General features: G+C 36.3%; 1 long non-coding RNA gene across 2 annotated transcripts in view; it reads right to left on the bottom strand.

Moving 5' to 3' along the window:
* Positions 1 to 20725, bottom strand: part of LOC127970059 (uncharacterized) — a 70040-nt gene that overhangs the window by 47643 nt on the left and 1672 nt on the right. Inside the window, exon 2 of one of the 2 annotated variants that reach the window (XR_008156495.1) lies at positions 19072 to 19200. This is a non-coding gene — a long non-coding RNA (uncharacterized LOC127970059). Of the gene's footprint in view, positions 1 to 18892; positions 19201 to 20725 lie in introns of those variants that run through there. The other variant, XR_008156494.1, reaches the window with a different exon arrangement.

Genomic DNA, 20725 nt, shown 5'->3' with positions numbered 1-20725 from the left:
TGCCCGCATTTCAAATACAAATGCTCCCGAGTGCCATGTTGTAGCAACAGTATCTTAAAAAAATAAGAGCCGTTTTGTCTGCTTCTTGAAGGAAGCCCCCGCCTGACCCTCCCTCCTGACAGCTGACCGTGCTGCAGTTTGCCCATCACTGATTAATAAAATCTCCATTCTCCCGGCCGGCACCCAACCGGCACATACCTCGCCTGTGGATGCTGACAACAACATCAGTGAGTGAACTGTTCAGCATGGAAACAATAGCATTAAGCACCGAACAAGGCTCAATGGTGAACACAAGCGCTGATTTCATTTGTAAAACACAGACCTCAAAACACACATACACACACACACACACAAAAACTTAATCGGACGAGGCAATTAGCAGCGTTCTTCCTGAGGACTATGCTTTGCCCTTAACCTTTACACAACAGTTTATGTCAAAGGATTTGTCACCTCCACTGTGAGGCCGTCTTGGCTTTTCAGAAATACATAATAGGAGGAAAGAAAAGGGAGAAAACTCTTCCAAGCCTCCGCTGAGGATTTGGGCACTTATATAACTCCCAATTATCAAAACTTCTCCAGGCAGCCTCACAGTCCTCTGCACTGTTTATATGACTCACAAAATATCTAATACTCAACTGTGTATAATGCCACTATGGCCACATGACTGCAGAAAAGGCTCTTGCACTTTCTGCCCCACTGAGTCAGGCATAATAGGTGTCTTGAAGGCTCCAGGCTCAGGCCAGCAATGCTAACAAAGCCTGGGTGGCTTGCAGGGAAGAGCATGTCTTCAAGCAACTTGCCAAAAACTAATTTTCAGGAGCACTCGGGGATTTTCTTAGGATGCTTTGGTGATGCAACGACATGGCTGGCTTTAGATATCATGGCGCATGAGGGATCTAGTGGTGCATCGCATAGAAATGACCAAAATAAAAGCTGTAAACCTGAAATATAACAAAAGAGACATCTAAAATGTATTCTTTTTTAGAATTTAAAGAAATAACTCTCTAAAAACAACAACAATTTACTGAAAATTAATTCAACCACAGGCCATTCAACATGTAGATGAGCTAAACATTTGGAAAAACTTTGCATTACATCACTTGCTCACCAGTGGATCCTCTACAGTGAATGGGTGCCGTCAGAATAAGATTTAAAACAGCTGATAAAAGCATCTCAGTAATCCACAAGTAAACCACAAAACTCCAGGCCATCAAATAATGTCTTGTGAAGTGAAAAGCTGCATATTTCTAAGAAACAAATCCATTAATTAAGGAGAATAAATATGAAAACATAATAATAATCCATAATATTGCTCCCTCCTGTAAAAAAAGTCTATCCCCTGTTACCCTTTCACATCAAAATCCAGTGACAGACTTGTTCAGAATGGTTTTAGTTTGTTAACTGTGCCTATTTCTCTCCTGATTCAGACTAAATTACTTTTACACAGGAGAAAGCAATATTCAGGATAGAGGACACATATTTAAGAAGCAACGGCTTGAAGTCAAATGTGTGTTAATAATGACACGTTTATTACAAATACATAGCTTTACAATTCACTAGAGTGGTGTTGATTGCTTGTTAATTATTGTGATGTTTTTATCAGCTGTTTGGACTCTCATTCTGACGGCACCCATTCACTGCAGAGGATCCACTGGTGAGAAAGCGATGTAATGCTTACAACAAAATCATCTACATCTTGAAATGCCTGTGGGTGACTACAATTCCTTTTTTTTTGGGTAGACAATTTCTTTAATGAAAAGCTGACATTTCTAACCCCCCAATTTGTTTGAATTGTACAAATCAGACAACATTTGCACCTGCCTCTGTAGGTCAAATAACATAGTCCCTCTGGATTTAAAACATTCTGTGGAAATCAACAGAAAAAACAAGGGCATTAGCCTCAATGGAGACCGCCCCTATCACTGACCGAATCTTTCACTCTTCCGCTCTCGCTCACTCTCTTACCCCTTGACTTTCGCTCTCTCTCTTTAGGCCCACGTTAATGTACCTGTTTACCTGATGGGTGGTCTTGAGCCTGGCTCAAATAAAGCCCCTTTCCCTGCAGATCTAAGTGTAGAGTAGCTGCTAATCCGATTTCAGGAAACAACCAAGCCGCCCTCTAGCTTCCCAGCTTACTTCTACACCGCCAGGGGGAGGAGGTGAGACGGGGGTGTGAGGGGGGTGCATCATTCAGCAAATATCTAAGCCAGACTTCAGGACCACCTAACCTGTGGCTTTTATTGCCGACCCCGTAATGAGGAGGGGAATATTACCTTTTCACTGCCTGTGCTTTCTTAACTACGCTCTGCCCTCGTGGGGACATTACAGTGGCCAAATATAAAGCCGGGTTTCATGAAGTCCGGGCTTATCTGGCCTCAGAAAGTATGTGAGACATGCCAGTGAACAAAGGCCCGTCTCTCTGCCAGCAAGCAGGGCGAGGGGATCTCTTTCAGTGGCCACAGATTGCCCTGTGTTCCCTTAATTGACAGACCCTGGCTGGCTGGGACAAAAATGACATGCAGCTGCCCCTGGCCCGGCCTGCACAGGTAGACCACCTTTCAACAGGGAAATTGTCTCCAATCCTCTATTCTGCATGGGGGTCCTATACCTTAGCCTGAAAACCATGGCAGAGAGTTTACGACAGACCAAACAGCAGTTAAACAGTTTTTTCTAATTATCAGCATTAAAAAGTAAAAATTTTAAATAGTTCAAATAAAACATTTAAGATAATAAAATAAAAATAATTAAATTGATGCATGACTGACCAAAAAGATAAAAAAAGAAAACCACAAATTTCAAATAAACACTGAAAATAACAAAATAATATGAAGTAAAAAAGTTTAATAAAAATAAATGCACAACTCACCAAAAAAAGGTGAGTTCTCCTTATAATTCTCAACAATAAAAAATAAAGTTAAATAAAATAAAAAGTAATAATAGTATAAATAATAATAGTAAAAAAAAAGTAAATAATAAAAAACTGAATTGATTCATGACTTACCAAAAAGCAAAACACATTCATCGATAATCATTAACAAATAAAATAAAAAATAAAAAATAAAATAATCAAATGTATGTATGACTGATTAAAAAAGCAAAAAACTTTCATTTACAATAATCAATAAATCACAAATTAGACAAAATAAGATGAAATAATGAAATTATTTCATTTTTTTTATGTGCATAAATGATTTGATTGTCTATATCTGACTGCATACAGGAACACAGTGGCTCTATATGAAAATGAGGAGGAGAGCTGAAAGGGGCTGTCTCTGTTTGAGAAGAACAGGTCCTCCGGTCTCACTGTGTCTGCCCAGTCTGGGGAAAGCATGGCCTCAACTGGTCAAAAACTGGCAATGCAGTTCCTTAAACACTCCCCTTTAAAACATTTCGGTTTAAATCAAACCATTACATTCATGCCTAAACATTATTTTAAATGACACTGAAAATTTGTACACCTTGATTTGTTTGAAAATTCAATAATAAAGTATTTTCACACTTGAAATGAGAACTATTTCTACTACACTGCTATAAATGTAATAAATCATACATGTCTTCATGTCTTACACAGCATTAAAATACTGTTCTGTTGTGTTTCCATTCTGGCAGGAATCAAGCCCATTGCTGCTACTGACACATTACAGGTTTCAGTCCACACCTCACAGCTCCAGAATAACACATCTTCAATGTGCACTAAACAGTGAAGAGCTGAACACATCCGCAGACAGATGACACCACCTCGCGTGTGTTTCAGCATGGGCCGGTACATGTGATCACTGACATACTGTATACGATGGCATCAGAACATGAGGGTGTCACTGCTGATCCCTGATGTACTGTCAGATGTCAACAGACCCAAGGGGCGTCTCTTTCTGCTGGGAATACCACCGACCATACGGCATCTGTCGCTGCCGCTCAAATCGCCGAGTCTCACCCACACCACGCCAGACCTGAGCTACAACACACCACTGACGGCCAGATTTAACAAGCTCTTCGGGCTCTTCCAAACCCATACCCATTTTTTGTAGGGCTTTTTGAAGGTTATATTTTTATTATAATCTCTAGAATTTTCTAACAACTGTTTAATAAGCAAAACTGGGTCTGGATGTCACATGGGAAAGATCACAAAGGCTGTACTTCAGTTAGGTTAGGTTAAGGTTGAGTCAATGGTGATTTAGTATGTTGCCGCTTAATTTTTAAAATGACAACTTATCAACAGATCACATTTTTGTTTTAACTCTTTGGTAAACAAGAAGTTTGCTGTCAGTAAGTTTTTTGTTTTTTATTTTTGTTTTTGAAACAGGTTTCTTGTGCTCTTATGCCCAAGGTTGCATTTATTTGATCAAAAATACAGTTAAAACAGTAACAAATATGATAAAAGTTTAAAATAATTGTTTGCTATTTAAAAATGTTAAATGTAATTCATTTCTGTCATGGCACTGCTGAATTTTCACGTGTGTCACATGATCCTTCAGAATCGTTCTAATATGTTGATATGGTGCTCAAGAAACATGCCCTAATATTAATAATGTTGAAAGCCATTATGTTGCTTAATATCTTAATTTTTCTGAAAACGGTCACGTTTCTTCATTATTATTTTTATTTTTCACTTTCATTATTTTTAGAATGCTTTGATGAACAGAAATACACTTAAATGAAATATATATTTCTTTTTATCAATTTAAAGTGTGCCTGCTAAATAAAATTATTAATTTCTTAAAAAAAAAAAAAAAAAATCTTACTGACCCACAAATGTCAACTATATAATGAAGGTATATTTTATAAGAAGTAGGCCTATGTATTTTCAGGAAAAGGATAGTTTTTTTTATTTATAGGCAAGTTGTCACATTGTTAGGTCAATCAATTGTTTGTATATTTAGATTTTTAATAGAAGTTTATACTTTGATTTGAATTTGACAAAAATAAATATCCATAGAATTTAAAAAAGTTGATATCCTATCTATAATCTCCAAAAAGCCACCTTTAAAACCGAAAATTGTTTTCACAAACATGTTTTACTGCTTAAATTTAGTTTAAAGAATTGGGGCTATGTATGGTTCCCATTGGTAACAACATTGTCTCCATTGTGAAGTTCCCAACAACTTAGCCCACATAGTGTGACAAAAAGGGCATAATGGGGCATGTGGTCACAAAAGGTCAATGTGTGTTCAATGAACTGTAGTTTTCTTTTAGAGCAATGCTAAAACAAACACAAAAATGTTTGTAGACTTTATAGTTCATGCCCATACAGAAACTGACTTCGAGAGTAACAGGTATAGGATAAGGTAAAGAGGCCCACACAGCAGAGGTAACTCCAGATGGAGAGAGAGAGAATAAGAGAGATAAAAGACTCCCATCTCGGCCCTGCTTCGCTGTTACCTGAGGAACACCACAGAAGTCAATAAAAGCCCTCTTGTGTCTGTCAGAGCTCTTTCACTGCTCTCTTTGATGGCCCATCACTCTAGTGTTGCTCAGAGATGACCTTGATCCCACGTTTACTCCACCTCCCATAAACACTCGCTACACAGTTTTGCTCCCAGCCGCTTAACAGCCCACGAAGCTAAATAACACATGGCTTTGAATGTGGAGAGTGTCTACACGGCCACTTTAGGTAGGAGTCGTCTTTACTCGTGTCTGGAAATTACAACACCTCGATAAATACTCTTTAAAGCAAATAATTAACCATTTTACAGAGTGGGCAGATGAGAAAACAAAACAATATATTGAAACTCAGAGTATCTTTTGTTGCTATGGTTTGTTTGTTTGCTATTATTTTTTAAACATACATATGCTTGCATATTTAAGTCCAAATGCTTTATTAGTAACATCCCTATTAGAATTTAGGAAATTTTCTATTTAAAACTACCTCATCGATTTTATATATATATAGTTTTAGAAAAAAACATTCAAATAAAATACCAACCTTTCTCATGCTTTTCCCCTGACCAAGACTTCAGCTCAAGAGGACCATGTCTGCTTTAAAATAACTTGTTTTTTTTTTTTTGCTTTTGTTCTCCAAAATGCTGAGGAAGGCTGAGATGGAGAGGTAGAGATCTCCAGAGTGAGCAGTGGGTATAAATGACCTCTCCACCGGCTCCTGAGGAACACTCAAAGAAGCGAGTCTCGTCTCAAGCACATAAAATGTTATTGCGTGCTCAGTGGAGCTGTAACCAGGGCACCAACAATAGCCATCACCACTAAAGAGCTTTTTGGCTCCAGTGGGGAGTTAATGAAACTAAAAGAAAACAGCACTAATACTAGCGCTGGTGCCCAAAATGGCCTCGACAATTAGGAGTCAGATTGAAATGTTGCAGGGCAAATGCCTCTTTGTAGGAAAATAAGATCACAAATTATTCAATCCAACTGACATATTTATGCTTTTGATATACAACATGACATGTTTCCTACACCAAACATTTATTTAGGAAAAAGAACAGTTTTTTTTTTTGTTGTTGTTGTTTTTGTAAAATAAGTACTGTGGAGTATGGACACTTTGCACCAGAAAACATTTAATATATCATGTATATGTTTGATATATTTAAAGTATGATACATTTGCAGGGATTATCATAATCCATATTATATCCATATTAACAGTAGCAACTGATATAAAATATAATATAGATATAATATATTTTAACTGCATGGATTAGACGTTTTGAGGAAGTATGAACAATATCAGCAGTTTATTTTTGTCAATTAATAATTCATATTTTAAAATAATTCCACTGAAATTGTTTCATTTTTATCAGGAAAATGTTTGATAGCTCAGTAAATCAAATATAAAGAAAAAAAACATCCAACATCAAATATATTTGTAGACTAAATCTTGGAATGTCTTGCATATTAATATGTATTGCATTTTAATTAGTGCTGTCAAATGATTAATTGTGATTGATCGCATCCAAAATAAAAGTTTTTGTTTACATAACATATGTGTGTGTCCGGTGTATAATTATTATGTATACATAAATACACACCCATGCATGTATATTTAAGCAGAATATGTTACTTTTATATTTATAGATGATATAAATTATATGAATATAAATATATACATAGAAAAAATTTCAAAATATATGCTGTATGTGTGTGCATTTATATATACACACAATAAATATACACAATACACACACACATATATTATGTAAACAAACACTTATTTTGGATGTGATTAATCACAATTAATCGTTTGACAGCACTGATTTTAATATTCAAATTTCAACTCTATTGCAATCTTCTGATGGGCACAAAACATTGAGCATCGACAGTGAACAAAAAGCTCAATGTATCATGCATTAAAAACAAATATAGATTCAATGTGCTTGGCATAGAAATTTTCACACAAGACCTAATGCAAAACATATCAAGTGTTTCACACTTCTCGTTTACACTCTAAAGTCACTCCAGGTTTTGAGTTATAAGCAATCTACCGACAGTGCATATAGCCTACACTAAGCTATGTCCAAGCTCATAAATGCAAAAATACAAAAATGATCATTTAAAATTGATTCCTCAAAGAATAAAGCATTAATACCCAAAATGTATGAGCAGAGAGTGAAATACAGTTATATCATCACCTTTACATAAAAACCGTGAAGTGCAGCAACTCATCCACAGCATATTTGGTATAAGTGCACAACAATACAACAAGCATCCACACACTCAAGCATTACAGAGTGTTATTGCTATGCTCATCGCTGTAATTTCCCAACTGCTGGCCACTGATTGCCTTTCAGCCCAGAGGTGAATATTACATGCTCACTTAGCACCTGAGATCAGACAGGCCGCCGTGTGTCTTTCCCTCCACTGGGTACTTGGCAACGCAAAACTCTGTGAACATAGTACAGTACAGACTACACCTCATCCACCTCAGACAACCACATCTGTGATCAGAACAGATAAACATGTATATTTGGTGTAGATGTGTGCCTTACACTTCATTTGTGAGTGTGGACGTATGTAAAATTATTATTATGTCACTTTAATTGCTGAGCTTTTATAGAATTTTATTTTAAATAAAATTATTGACACTATTGTTCAAAAGTTTGGAATAAGATTTATTACGTTTATTGAAAAACATTAATAATAATAATAATAATAATAATAATAATAATAATAATAATAATACATTTCTTGATCACATTATTTTCAAATTAAATGACAACCCAATAGGCACCTGATCCCTTTAACCATGAATATTTGTCAAATATTTTTAAACGGACACAAAAAACCAATATTAAGATTTCCATTTATGTCATTTAACTCCAGGACAAATTAGAGCAACAATCACTTCTCGTTCAGTGTGAGTTGAATGCATTAGAACGCAGGCTGAGGGGTGTTTTGTGTATTCACAAGCAGCGGAGGACTTAACCCTGCTATAGAGGGGTGAGAATACAATAGCTAAGGCACCAGGGGTCTGAAACCATACACTTTAATAAAGTCACCAACGGCTAAATGAGGAGCTGCTATCGCACTCACGTTACCAACAACAAGGGCCACACTATGCCTCAAGGGGTTTTGTTTTCCACAAATATGCTAAGCTAATGCAGCCCCAAAAACACAGAAACCTGATCACAACTCAAAGCTAAGGTTGTTCGGGTTTTAGCTGGTGTAAAGGGGTTTTGTACAAGCAACACCAAGAGCTTAGTTGTGGAACTTGAGCTTTTGTAAAAAAAAAAATATATATATCTCGGCATGCTAATACATGAAACAAAGCAAGCCGCTCTTAGCTCTGCATCGATGGCCTTTCTTGCTCCATGTTGGCGCTGGGCGGCACGCTACCTGATGGCTATCCCCAGGCCTGTGTTTGAGCGCTAAATAAATTGTTATCTAGTGTGGTTTTTGTCATTTCTGGTTTGGTGCCAGGAACATCCCTCCCAGCCACCTGTCTTTAGATAGAGAAAGAGAGAGAGAGAGATACGGAGAGAGAGACAGAGAGAGAGCAGGGTGAGCGAGAGAGGCAAACTTTGGAGAGACTCTCTTTTGGGCCTCCCATTTGGACACAGGAGAGGTCGTAACCTCCCTCTTTATTTTTCCCAAGGCTGTTGGGCTAATGAAGTAACAACAAACTGGGCCGGTGGCTAATTTGGAGTGGCATTTCCTGGCCCCTCTTGGCCCACAGAGATGTGTTTCATTTTCTCTTATCAGTGCTTCAGTCATGTGGCTTTCCGCATGGACGCCCCTGTCTCCCCCCATCGCTGGCCTAATGGAAACTTCGTTAATGTCATTAATCTGCCGACTAGGACATGCACTAAACACACATCAGCCTGTTTGTACCAGAAAACACCAGAGGGCTGTTTAGACGAGCTTCACGCAAAAAAAAAAATGTATAAAAAATGACAATGAGAGAATTTCATAATCTTTATTTGTTTGTGCAGCAGCCATTTTTGGAAAAAAGGGGGTTCACGAATCACGAGACACATTTGGTGCCCTACAGTTCAACCTAAGACGAAAAACATCAGATAAGGTCAAATACATGCGATTACATCTAAACACATATTTACTATAATTTACTAATTCCCTCAGCTGTAAAATTCCTAAACTAGGGGCTCTGAATTCTTTTTTTTTTTTTTTTAGCCGTAACCCTTAGACATAGCCCTAAGATTTTAAGCTAAATTATAATTTCATATTTGCATTCATATTTCAACAGTTTAGGTTTATTCTTTATAATATCTAAAACTACAAATCACAATACAAACTGTTACATTTCAAATGGTCAAATTCTCAAGTTTGTAACATTTTTTACTTTTTTGGGGGCAGAATATTGGTGAAATTCTGTAAACTACCATCCACAAATAAAGTGAAACTAACACACATTCTGTTCCCAAATGCATGTTCAAATACTCTTTTAGGCAACCCTGCTTTTTGGGAATAGTTCAGCAAAAAATGAAAGTTTTGTCATCATTTAGTCACTATCATGTTGTTTCAAACTTTTAGGATTGACTTTCTTCAGAAGAACTCAAAAGAGGATATTTTTAGGAATATTTTGGCCGTACAATGAAGTTCGACAGATCCAAAACAAACACTGGACCCCACTGGTTTTCACAGTATTGGGGGGGGAATCACTAAGACGTTTTTAAAAATATCTTCTTTGTGATCCACTGAATAAAAGCCACACAACATGAGTGTAAGTTCGTAATGCAAGAACTTTCATTTTTGGGTGAACTATCCCTTTAACTAGCTTCCGATTCATCTTGGTCCGAGCGCTTCACTGTCATTCCAGACTCATGCATACAAAGAGAGACGCTCCCTCCCCTGGCCGAATTAAAACAGAGGGCTCGCTTAATGCCACCTTAATGACGAGTCAGGTGCCTAATTAAGAGGCTTCATTCACACATTCCCTCAACTCCATGAATGGACAATTTTAGACTGACATGTCATATAGTTCCATTCATCGCGAGCAAAAAACAAGGAGCAGAGCTCAGCTGGGAGGGATGGGTAACCGAGGGGACATTTTCTTTTGTGTGGCTCTAAGCTTCTGGGGCCAAATGCCAGCGGGCTAACCCCTGCACTGGCTGCCCATGTGTTTCTCCTTCCTCCCAAACGGAGTAATTAGGAAGATCTTAATGGGTTTCCAGGTTTATTAGTGGCCAAGAAAAGCTTCAAATGTCACTTTAATTAAAGGGGATTCCACAGACAGCTTGTGTGGCAATGTCAACCGCTCGAAAAAATCCTTGTTTGGGAAGGAGGAGTAGAACGGGCCAAGTCCTGAATGCACACAAAGAAACGTGAAGTTCTAAATGGCAGCTGTCTAGACGTGTGGTCAGAGACAAAATAGATCATTTGACCTCGAACCAAACATTAAACTGACAGCGATTATCTGCTTTTAAATGCCACACATGCATATACGAGTCCCTTCCTTTCATATCAGCGGCGGCAATCCGACTCCCCAAAAGTCGTCCCATTGAAAACGCACCCTCCCAAATTATTTTGGGGGATGAATTTATTCCTGGCATATCCTATGCTCGTTCATGCAGGATATAAAATCCTAGATTATTTCTTGCTTGGTTAACCTGCATCCGGTCGCCTCGTTCACAAAACCACTCTAATGTTGCCATTAGTTATGCTTCTGTGGTGGCCAAAAGATTCATCCTGAGGTCTCCGCATTCAATAAATGTGTACATGAATGGTGGAGGAAGATAAAATATATCTCCCAGATAGAGAAGGGGCCAGTTCATTGCTGGAACGTCAGAGAGGGAGATAATTAATCAATATGAAAATGACATGGGCCTCACTGAAAATCTGAAGCATGTAAAAGCCTTTCTGATCTGCCTTTTTCACCTTGAGGAAGCTTCAATATTAATTATCTTTGAGAAAAACAAAAATGGTAACACTGTGACACAAGAAAAGTTTTTTTTGTGTGTGTGTGTGTGTGTGTGTTTTGCACCAAATACAATTTTACACTGCATACACATTTTTATTGACCTTGTAATGTCAATTTTCTTTTTTAGAAAAGGTCAATTATAAAAATAAACATAAAGAAATATAATTGTATATACATATACATATATATATATATATATATATATACATACATATATATATATATATATATATATATATATATATATATAATTTTATATAACAATTCTGTAATAAATACATTATTAATGTTATTTTTATTTAATTATCTGAATAAAATCCACCCTAGTATAAACCAGAAAAGCAGAGATGTATAGTAACGAAGTAGAACTACTTCACTACTGTACTTAAGTACTAAAAGGCGGTATCTGTACTTTACTAGAGTATTATTTTTTTCTCCTACTTCCACTTTTACTTCGGTACATATTTTCGCTGAGTTTAATACTTTTACTCCGATATTTTTTTTATGTGCTGCATCGTTACTCGTTACAATTATAATAATGTTACGAATCATTCCATTACAAACCACTGCCAGAACTGTAGATGGCAGATTTGATGAAGCTGGCACATCATTGAGCGAATCAAGCGAGACTGCGCGTGCTGACTGAACTGCTGTGAAGAGAGAGATGAACACCGAGCCGAGCCAGATAATGACTTGTTCACGAGTCAAGAACCGGTTGCATCGGTTTTCGGATGACCAGTAACGTTAGTTCTTTCTGACAGTTCGATTCAATAAACCAGTTGAAGAAAACAGTTCACCGATTCTTTTGCGCTCGATGCAATGGCGTCATTGGCGTTGACTGCACCTGGGCTAATAACATTAACACAGAATCAGTTCACAATCAATCACCAAAAGAATCAGTTCGTTTCCAGACGCTCTGTGTGTCGGTTTGCTTCACGCTAAATCAAACATGCGCAGTATCATCAGCTCATCGGTTCACGAATCGGACAGAAACGGTTCTTGACTCGTGAACGAGTCATTATCTGGCTCGGCGCGGTGTTCATCTTCAGTTCTCTCTTCACATCAGTTCAGTCAGTGTACTGTTTGAGTCAATTAATTACTCCGGGATATTGGTTTGTTTTAACTCAGAGGGAGTGTCAGACACATTAAACAAGTTAACGTCTTAATTCATATGTGGATTAATGCGTATTGGAGACGCGAACTGTTTAAAACGATTCAGTTCGATTTGGTGAACTGTTTAAAAAAGATCCGGTTACATCGAATGATTCGTTCGCGAACCAGATATCACAAACTGCTTTGTTTTAAACTGTCTTACAACAGACACGGAAGAGAAGACAATGCTGAATAAAGTCTAGTTTTTGCTATTTTTGGACCAAAATGTATTTTCGATGCTTCAAAAAATTCTAAATGACCCTCTGATGTCTTACGGGTTTGAAACAACATGAGGGTAAGTTATTAATGACATAATTTTGCAAATTGGGCTAACTAACCCTAGTAACCCTTTTTTGTTTACAAGAAGTTACAGTCAAAGGAATTGTGATCGTCCTTTAGGTTAATCATTTGAAATAGTAAAAACAATATGTTCAAACTTTTGACTACTTTCTTTAATAGCTACATAACACAATACTTCTACTTTTACTTTCAGTACTTGAGTAGTAAATTTTAAAATAGACTACTTGCAATACTTAAGTACAAAAAATGTTGAATACTTTAGTACTTCTACTTAAGTGTGGTGCTTAAAGAGCACTTCTACTTCTACTCAAGTCACTTTTTTGATAGAGCACTTGTACTTTTACTCAAGTATGGTTCTCTAGTACTTTATACATCTCTGCAGAAAAGTATCCTCCCTATCCATCCTAGTATAAACCTGCTAGTAAATTTCCCAATTAATTACAAAGACAAATAGCAAGTAACATGTACTAAACAAAATTTTCAAGTAGAATTTTCTTGTAGAACATACATTGTTTATTAACTTGAAAAATAATTATATACAGTGTATCCCAGATACAAGTGAAAGCTTTAATTTTACAGAAATCACCTTTTAAAATATACAAAATATAATATATACCCTTGACACAAATGCTGCAAGTAGCAATAAAACTGTAAAGGTTAGTGTGAGGCTAAAACTATGGCTCTTAAAACAGCTCGCAGGACAAACACACTTTAGCCTTTAAATTAGAGGTGCTTTTGTTGAAGGGGAAGCTCATTTCAGTAACTGCAAGTAACTGGTGTTGTCTCACTGAGAGAAAAGACAACATTTCTGCACTTTATAGCACAGGTGTGGAATCGTACAAAACCTGGAAAGGTGATCTGGTAATTGGCTGTGGGGAAAAGACTGTGTGTCAAGGGTTTGTCTGCGGTAGATAAGAGACAGGAACTTGTCATCACTTTATTATTATTATTATGTGCCAGTCTACAACAACCCACTACAACATATGTACAAATAAACTGCAAAACATCCCAAATACACAGTATCATCTTCCAGGCACTAAAATAATTCATATATTATATATTTGGATGAGAAAATCCATTGCATTGTTAATTATGGGAGTTAGGATTAAAAGTATTAAGGAATATTCTCTTTAGCATCTATAGCATTTTCTGACACTTTCATAGTACATTAAAATAAATCTAATTATCTGCACCTCTGAGAAAATATATAGAGCTTCACAATGAGTGAAAGACAAATACAAAATAGACAAACGACTACAGTTGTATCATTTGAAAATGAAAACGCTGGGTTTAGAGTAGAAAGCACCCTGCAATTTTTTTGCACAAAGCGCAGAGCCCAGAGACTACCACCCGTATTTCATGCTGCGAATTGCATCTGGTGGCAGCAAAGCGAAACAGCAAGCTTTATTTTCTTCAGACAGTAATGCTAGCGTACCTTTGGCACAGAAAGCCAGCGTCTCTCATAGCTCACTCGGGGCAACTCAGTCAATGGAACAAAGTTAGAAGAATGGAATACAGTCTCTGAACAAAACACACACATTGGAGAGAGAGCGGGCAGACCGGGGCTGGAATTCCACTCGCTGTGCAAGATGAGCAATATGGTGACAGGCAAGAGTGCAGGCAAAGGGCCCTTACGCTGAAGCCAAGCATGTTTTCGTCCTGAAATAACCTGTATTTTCATAAGCAAGTCAATCTTTACAGAGGGCAGGTGAACCCTTTAACCACCTGTGCATCCAACTGCAAAGGTCTGGCTAAGCTTCATCTAATTGTGAATGGTGTATTTTGCTGTGCACTTCTTGTACTGAAAAAAATAGGTGCCGCATTTACAATGACAATAAACAAAGGGAAAAAAATCAAATCCAATTATGGCAACTCAAACTGTGCAGAGATAGCCACGAGCTATTAATAAAGTAACTGTTAAAGTGTCAATAATAGTTGTAACAATGAAATCCTTGTCAATATCTTATTGAAGTGAAAAAATGTCCCCAACAGAAATCAAATGCTTGTTTGAGCTAAAATGTACAAAAGGCTCATTAGCGATATCACAAAACTTGACAAAGTGTGAAAGCCCAATTTTGTATTTAAAAAGTAAAATGGGTAATAATAAAAAAGTTAAAGTAGAAAAAAAGTCACTTTGTGAAAAATAAGGCCACAACTACCATAACCAGTTGCAATGAGTTTAAAAAATTGGAATATAAACTTACATTTAGAAGAAATAACCTTGAAAATGTAAAATATATAAAAACAACTGTGATATAAACTCACACTTACACTATAAAATAAACTATAAAGCTATAAAGTTGCAATTATGAAGTCACAATTTTGATATAGTCAAATTTACAAAAATTAAAGCTACAATTACGAGATATAAAGTTGGAACTACTAAACATAAAATAAAAAAAAGAAATGAATACAAAAAGAAATAAATTTTGTTTTTAAAAAATAAAATTTGAAGAAACAAAGTTGCAAAGTTACAAAAGTCACATTTACATTCAATAATTTAGCAACTTTGAGAAATTAAGTTTCTATAACAAACAGTGAGCCACCACATATAAAAGAAAATAATTATTATAATAATTAAGTGATGCAGAGGAATAATTCCAATTCCACGGCTAAATTTTCATGAATTAACTATCCCAAAATGTCACATATTTCATTCTTGTCCTTAGACTTGAACCACTTCAGCATACACAATACACATGGCAGAACCTTAGTGTATTAATAAATGCAGATGAATGTTGAGTTTATTGCTCAGAATCCATTTCCACCTTTATTTATGGATTCCTCCAATGGCACAGACATCATGTTTTGACGCTGCTCTAATGTCAAGATAAGATGAAGAATCACTTCAAGGTGCTCTCTGACACAAGATAAATGACAGTTGACCTGAAGACACCAGGAGGTGAGGAGCCTTGTGGCACTGTCGTGGTGCTGCTCGAAAAACATTTCCTGTCTGTCTTTAGAGACACCACGCCTTTGGGCCATTTTAGACACAGGTATATCTCATCTATGAAAACTTTGAGATAAGGCTGAATAAATGAGCCTGCCTGTCCATACAAATAGCTTAAGCCTATTGCATCTGTTAGTTTAGAAGTTAATTCCACAACATTAAAAAAAAAAAATCACAGTATAAAATGTAACAAAAAGAGGATTTAAGTCAATAAATAAAGTCAAGTCATTAAATAAAAATATAAAGTAGAATGTTAAAACTTGTGACAAATATCTCACAATTTAAAATTCTAAGAAAAAAATACATCTTCTACTCTTCAAATTAGGGTTTTGGTGACAACACCGAATCTGAAGGAGAAAAACTGTATATGCTCAGAGTTACTCAACTGCATGAACGCATGCCCAATTCTGCTACATTATTCTCTGAGCCGCGTAAATGATCAAACCTGATGACAGTCTCAGTCTGAGGAAGAGACAGAGCCTACAAAAGGGAAAGTGACAGGCCCTTCTACAACAGATGTTTCTACCGAGGGGAGTCTACTCTCCACTGAGCAGTCTCACACATGAGAGAAACCCAAAAGCTCTGGAAACAGTCCTAAAAATGTATGTTCTCTGGTAAAAACGCCCCCCCCCCTCAATACGGACTACCCACCATTGAATATTCCAGACTTGTTCAAAAACACAGAGGGGTATTAACACATAAAAAGCAAAGTACCGTTGCCAAAGTTTGTACAAAAGGCAAGAAAGAAACCACTGAAGAGCAATCTTAAAGGGATAGTTCACCCAAAAATGACAATTCTGTCATCATCTACGCACCCTCATGTCATACCAAACCTGTCTAACTTTCTTTCTTACATGGAAAACAAAAGATGATTCTTTGAAAGCATTTTTCTTCAGGAACAGGTATGGTCACCACTGGAAAAGAGAAGCTTGAACATTCTTCTAAGTCACTCATTTTGTGTTTCACATACAAAAGAAAGACCTACAGGTTTGCAATTACACGAGGGGAGTAAATAATGACAGAATTTTCACTTTTGGCTGAACTATCCCTTTAAATCGTACCACACAGAGCGTTTGCTTCTATTGACCCACAATCCTGAGAAGAGCCACACTATTGACGGAAAACAAAACGCATTAGAAAGGCCATTTGTCAAAAACGCTGCTCTCCAGATCTATCATGAAAAGAAAAATTTTCCCACTGTAAACGATAACACACGTCTGTTCTTCATTTCCAACAGATCAATGTTAATATGCAGGGGGTCCTGAAGATGGATGGCGGACACACTTTAACCAGTTAAGTGCTGGGGTCACATCACAGACGGGCTTGATAAGAAGTATGAGCCAGAAACAAGGTCTTCATTTGAGATAAAGCGCTTCATAAATCATAAACCATAAGATGTGTCATATATAGACGCTGTAGCATGCATATACACTGTATGCTCGATTTCAGAGGAGATTTTCAGAAGAGGAGATACGAGGACAAGCTGACCTTTTTAATGATTTATATCTGACGACTACTGCTGGTTTAAGATTGTTCACCACAAAACTGCCATTAATAAGATAATTTCATAGGAAACCAAACATGGGGATAAAAGGAAAGCTACTTAATAAAACAGAAAATACACTGAATTACACATGCTACACGGAAGAGACTTAACTAATAAAAATAATTTCAGAATCAACAAATTCATACTTGCTCATTTAACGAGTTTAGTGGTTTATTCAAGCATTTAAACTCATCTACAATAGACAACGTCCACTGCACAAAACCGCATTATGCCTCTTGTTCGCAGTGGGTCTTAGGGAGCAGTGGCCAGTCTGGTGCCTATTTCCTTGAGACAGGATCTAAGCAGGAGCCAGACGGGAAGGCAAGCATTGCCTTGCAGGAGTCCGGATAAGCCAGCTCTGATGGCTTGATACAGCTCCAGACCCCCAAGCCTGATACCCTGGCCACAGAAGCGGCTCTAAATAATGTTTGCCATGCCTGCAGAATGCATGCTACTGTTTGACATTGAGCTTCCTGCTACTAGTCTTTCATAAAGATAAGAGTCGGAGATCACCACCTGGCAACAAACTACTGAAAATGCACAAAAATAATAATAATAAATATATATATGATTATTATTTTTATCATTAAATAAATACCTCAAATTGTAGTGTAGTTTAAATAGTCTCAGACTATTAAATAGTCTTCAGTTAAGTGAAAGTTGCTTTTGAACTTAAAATTAATTTTAAACTGCATGTGTTTCTAAAACATATATTGAACAATTTAAATTATTTTCCTCTCTTAAGTGATGATGGAAAGCCCAGCTTCATGCAGTATGACTGTGTGATTGAATTCTATTCATTTATTTCACCATTTGAGGTCTAGGAGGCAAAATGTGAAAGCTTGAAAAAGCTCATTAATAAAACTCGGTGGCTTCAATTACACAATAGATTTGTTCAATTTTTAACGATATCTGTGAGACGAAAACAAAAATCTGTTGATTTGATTTTGGCACTTGGGTAATTCAATTCAGATCATCTAATATATGAAAGAATGAATATAATAATACACATTCACTTCAAAGTATAATAAAGTTAATAAAAAAAATGTGAAAATCGCTGTACCTGAACTGTGAATCATACATTAATAAAATAATTAGAGATGTGTTCCGACAGACAGCTTCTGGTATTATTGTCTAAAGTTGAGGAAAAGGTAATTAATTTGGCAGTAAATTTATTCGCACCGTGTTTGGCTCCTCTAACGAAGGAGAGGAAATTGCAAAGCTGAGATCAAGTCTTCCTCCATTGTGTCTGATCAAATGGAAATCTCTCTCTTTTAACACAATATGCACATTGTGTATCCTGGCCTTCCATTGCTGAATGACATGCTTGAGCATACCAGTAACTATGAGTGAAAAGCTTTTAATTACTTTTTAATGTTTTAAATACAAAATGTTTTTGAAATAGTTATTCATTTATAACAGACAAATTAAACAGTAAAATTATAACATATATATACAAAAAAACTAGAAGTGATAGGAGTATTTTTAGGAAGACAAGCTAAAATATATTTATCTGATATACAATAAAATACACAAAAATATAGGCGATATCAAAAGACACTACCACCGTCAAAGAAAACTTCTCTTTAAAACACAGTGTGCGATTTTTATGGAGAAATGTAAATTAAACTTCTGTATAACAGATTTCACAATACAGCTGTAAGTTCTTGATTTCTCATCTGGTTTCTGTACACACAGAGCAACAACCAGGTGTGTCTAACAAACATCAGAGCTGTTCAGAACAATTTAACATATGTAAGTGGATTGTGTTTCATACAGTATGTTAAAGCTCTCTTACGGGATGTGCTTCGTGACACTGTGGTCCCTGCAGGTTCAGTACAGGGTCTCTGTGGCCCACCTTGAGCTCAAGGGTTCTGGCACGCTGGCAGATGGGACACATCATGCCTTCAACTGGAAAATAGTTCTCCTGTGTCAGTAATGGCAAATGCAAGGCAAGAATAAGTAAAAGTGTCAGTGCCTCTGGTAAAAGTATGAAAGTTTGAAAAAATAAATCAACATACTGTTTTTTCTTTTGCAAAAATTAAATAGTTTTGTATATCTATAGAGCATTTTCAAATAAAAATAAAAAATAAAATATATTCATCAAAATACATTATGTCCATTCATTTAAGTATTTACGAAAATATAAACTATATTGTATTAAATAAATTCTTAAATTATTTTTCTGTCTGCCAACAGTAACGATGCAGAAGTGTATCATGACTCAATGCAGCCACCTAGTGTCCATACCGTGAATCTCAAAAACCTTTTCAATATATCTCCAAATTTATATCACAACTTAAAAATAGAAACAGCGTGATATTTTTTTCTGTAGTTGCTGGATAACAGTAGACCACAATAAAACTTGGTAGATTTCAAATTTGACATTAACCGTTCACACATTTTCATTACAGTTCATGGAAATTTCAAATCGAAGTTGTATTATTTTTTTATATTTCATCCGTTAATTGATTATAATTTCATTGTATGTTACCATTTACATGTTTAGTTTTTTATAAAATGCCATTGTGACAACTTACCCCATTTATAGTGACAATATATATATAGCCTCTCTACACTTACAATAAATAAGAACCTTGACTTTCCTTAACCCAGTAAAAAACACAGAAATGTACTGCTTTAATTCACCTCTAAAATTTGTAAAATATGTCACCTCTGACCTTATGATCTTACCCTATAGCCTTTTTTTCTTATGAATAAGTCATATGCATTCATAATTAAGAATGCATATTATCTGATACACATTAAAAGCTAGCTACCTTTCATCCAATTAGGCTGAGTTGTTAGTCAACTTCATTATAAGGTCTAAAAGAACACACTGCCATATTCTTATTATATATCCACTGTGTATATAAAGAATAGGGAAGTTTTTTTTTCATGCATTCAGTTTGTAAGAGAATTCTACATGCCACTGACCCAAGAGGGTTAAACAGAGTCCAGCCAACATGAGACGTCTTCTCCTAGACTCATTATCAGCCTCATGTACTGTATTTCCCGTGCTAATAATGAAACAGTGCAGCTGGATAAAACACTCACGCGTGATGAAGCATTAATTATGCAGCGCTAAACATCTATGAAACCAATTTGTAATCAGGAGGCGTGACAGCATACACTAGTGTAATAACACTGGAGCTCTCTTTACCCCTTATATGTGCACTAACAGATGCTGACGTATGTGAGGAAGGGCCTTATAAAAGATCAGTAAAACACTACAGACAGCACCAGTTATTGGAGGCAGATCAGCAACAGACATTTTGATTTTTATATATATATTCTTAATGGGTCTAATGATAAGTGGCATCCTTGGCTTGATCAAATCCAACAGAAAACAACTGCGTTTACAGGTAAAGTAACTAGTTCAGTGTATTATTTGCATAAATTTCCCAATTCACATAACAGCTACTCATTCTCAAGTGTGAAACCCATAGGAT

The sequence above is a fragment of the Carassius gibelio genome, chromosome B13, assembly GCF_023724105.1.
Source record: "Carassius gibelio isolate Cgi1373 ecotype wild population from Czech Republic chromosome B13, carGib1.2-hapl.c, whole genome shotgun sequence".
Taxonomy (NCBI): domain Eukaryota; kingdom Metazoa; phylum Chordata; class Actinopteri; order Cypriniformes; family Cyprinidae; genus Carassius; species Carassius gibelio.
The sequence above is the reverse complement of the archived record's forward strand: the minus strand, read 5'-3'. Positions and strand labels throughout refer to the sequence as shown.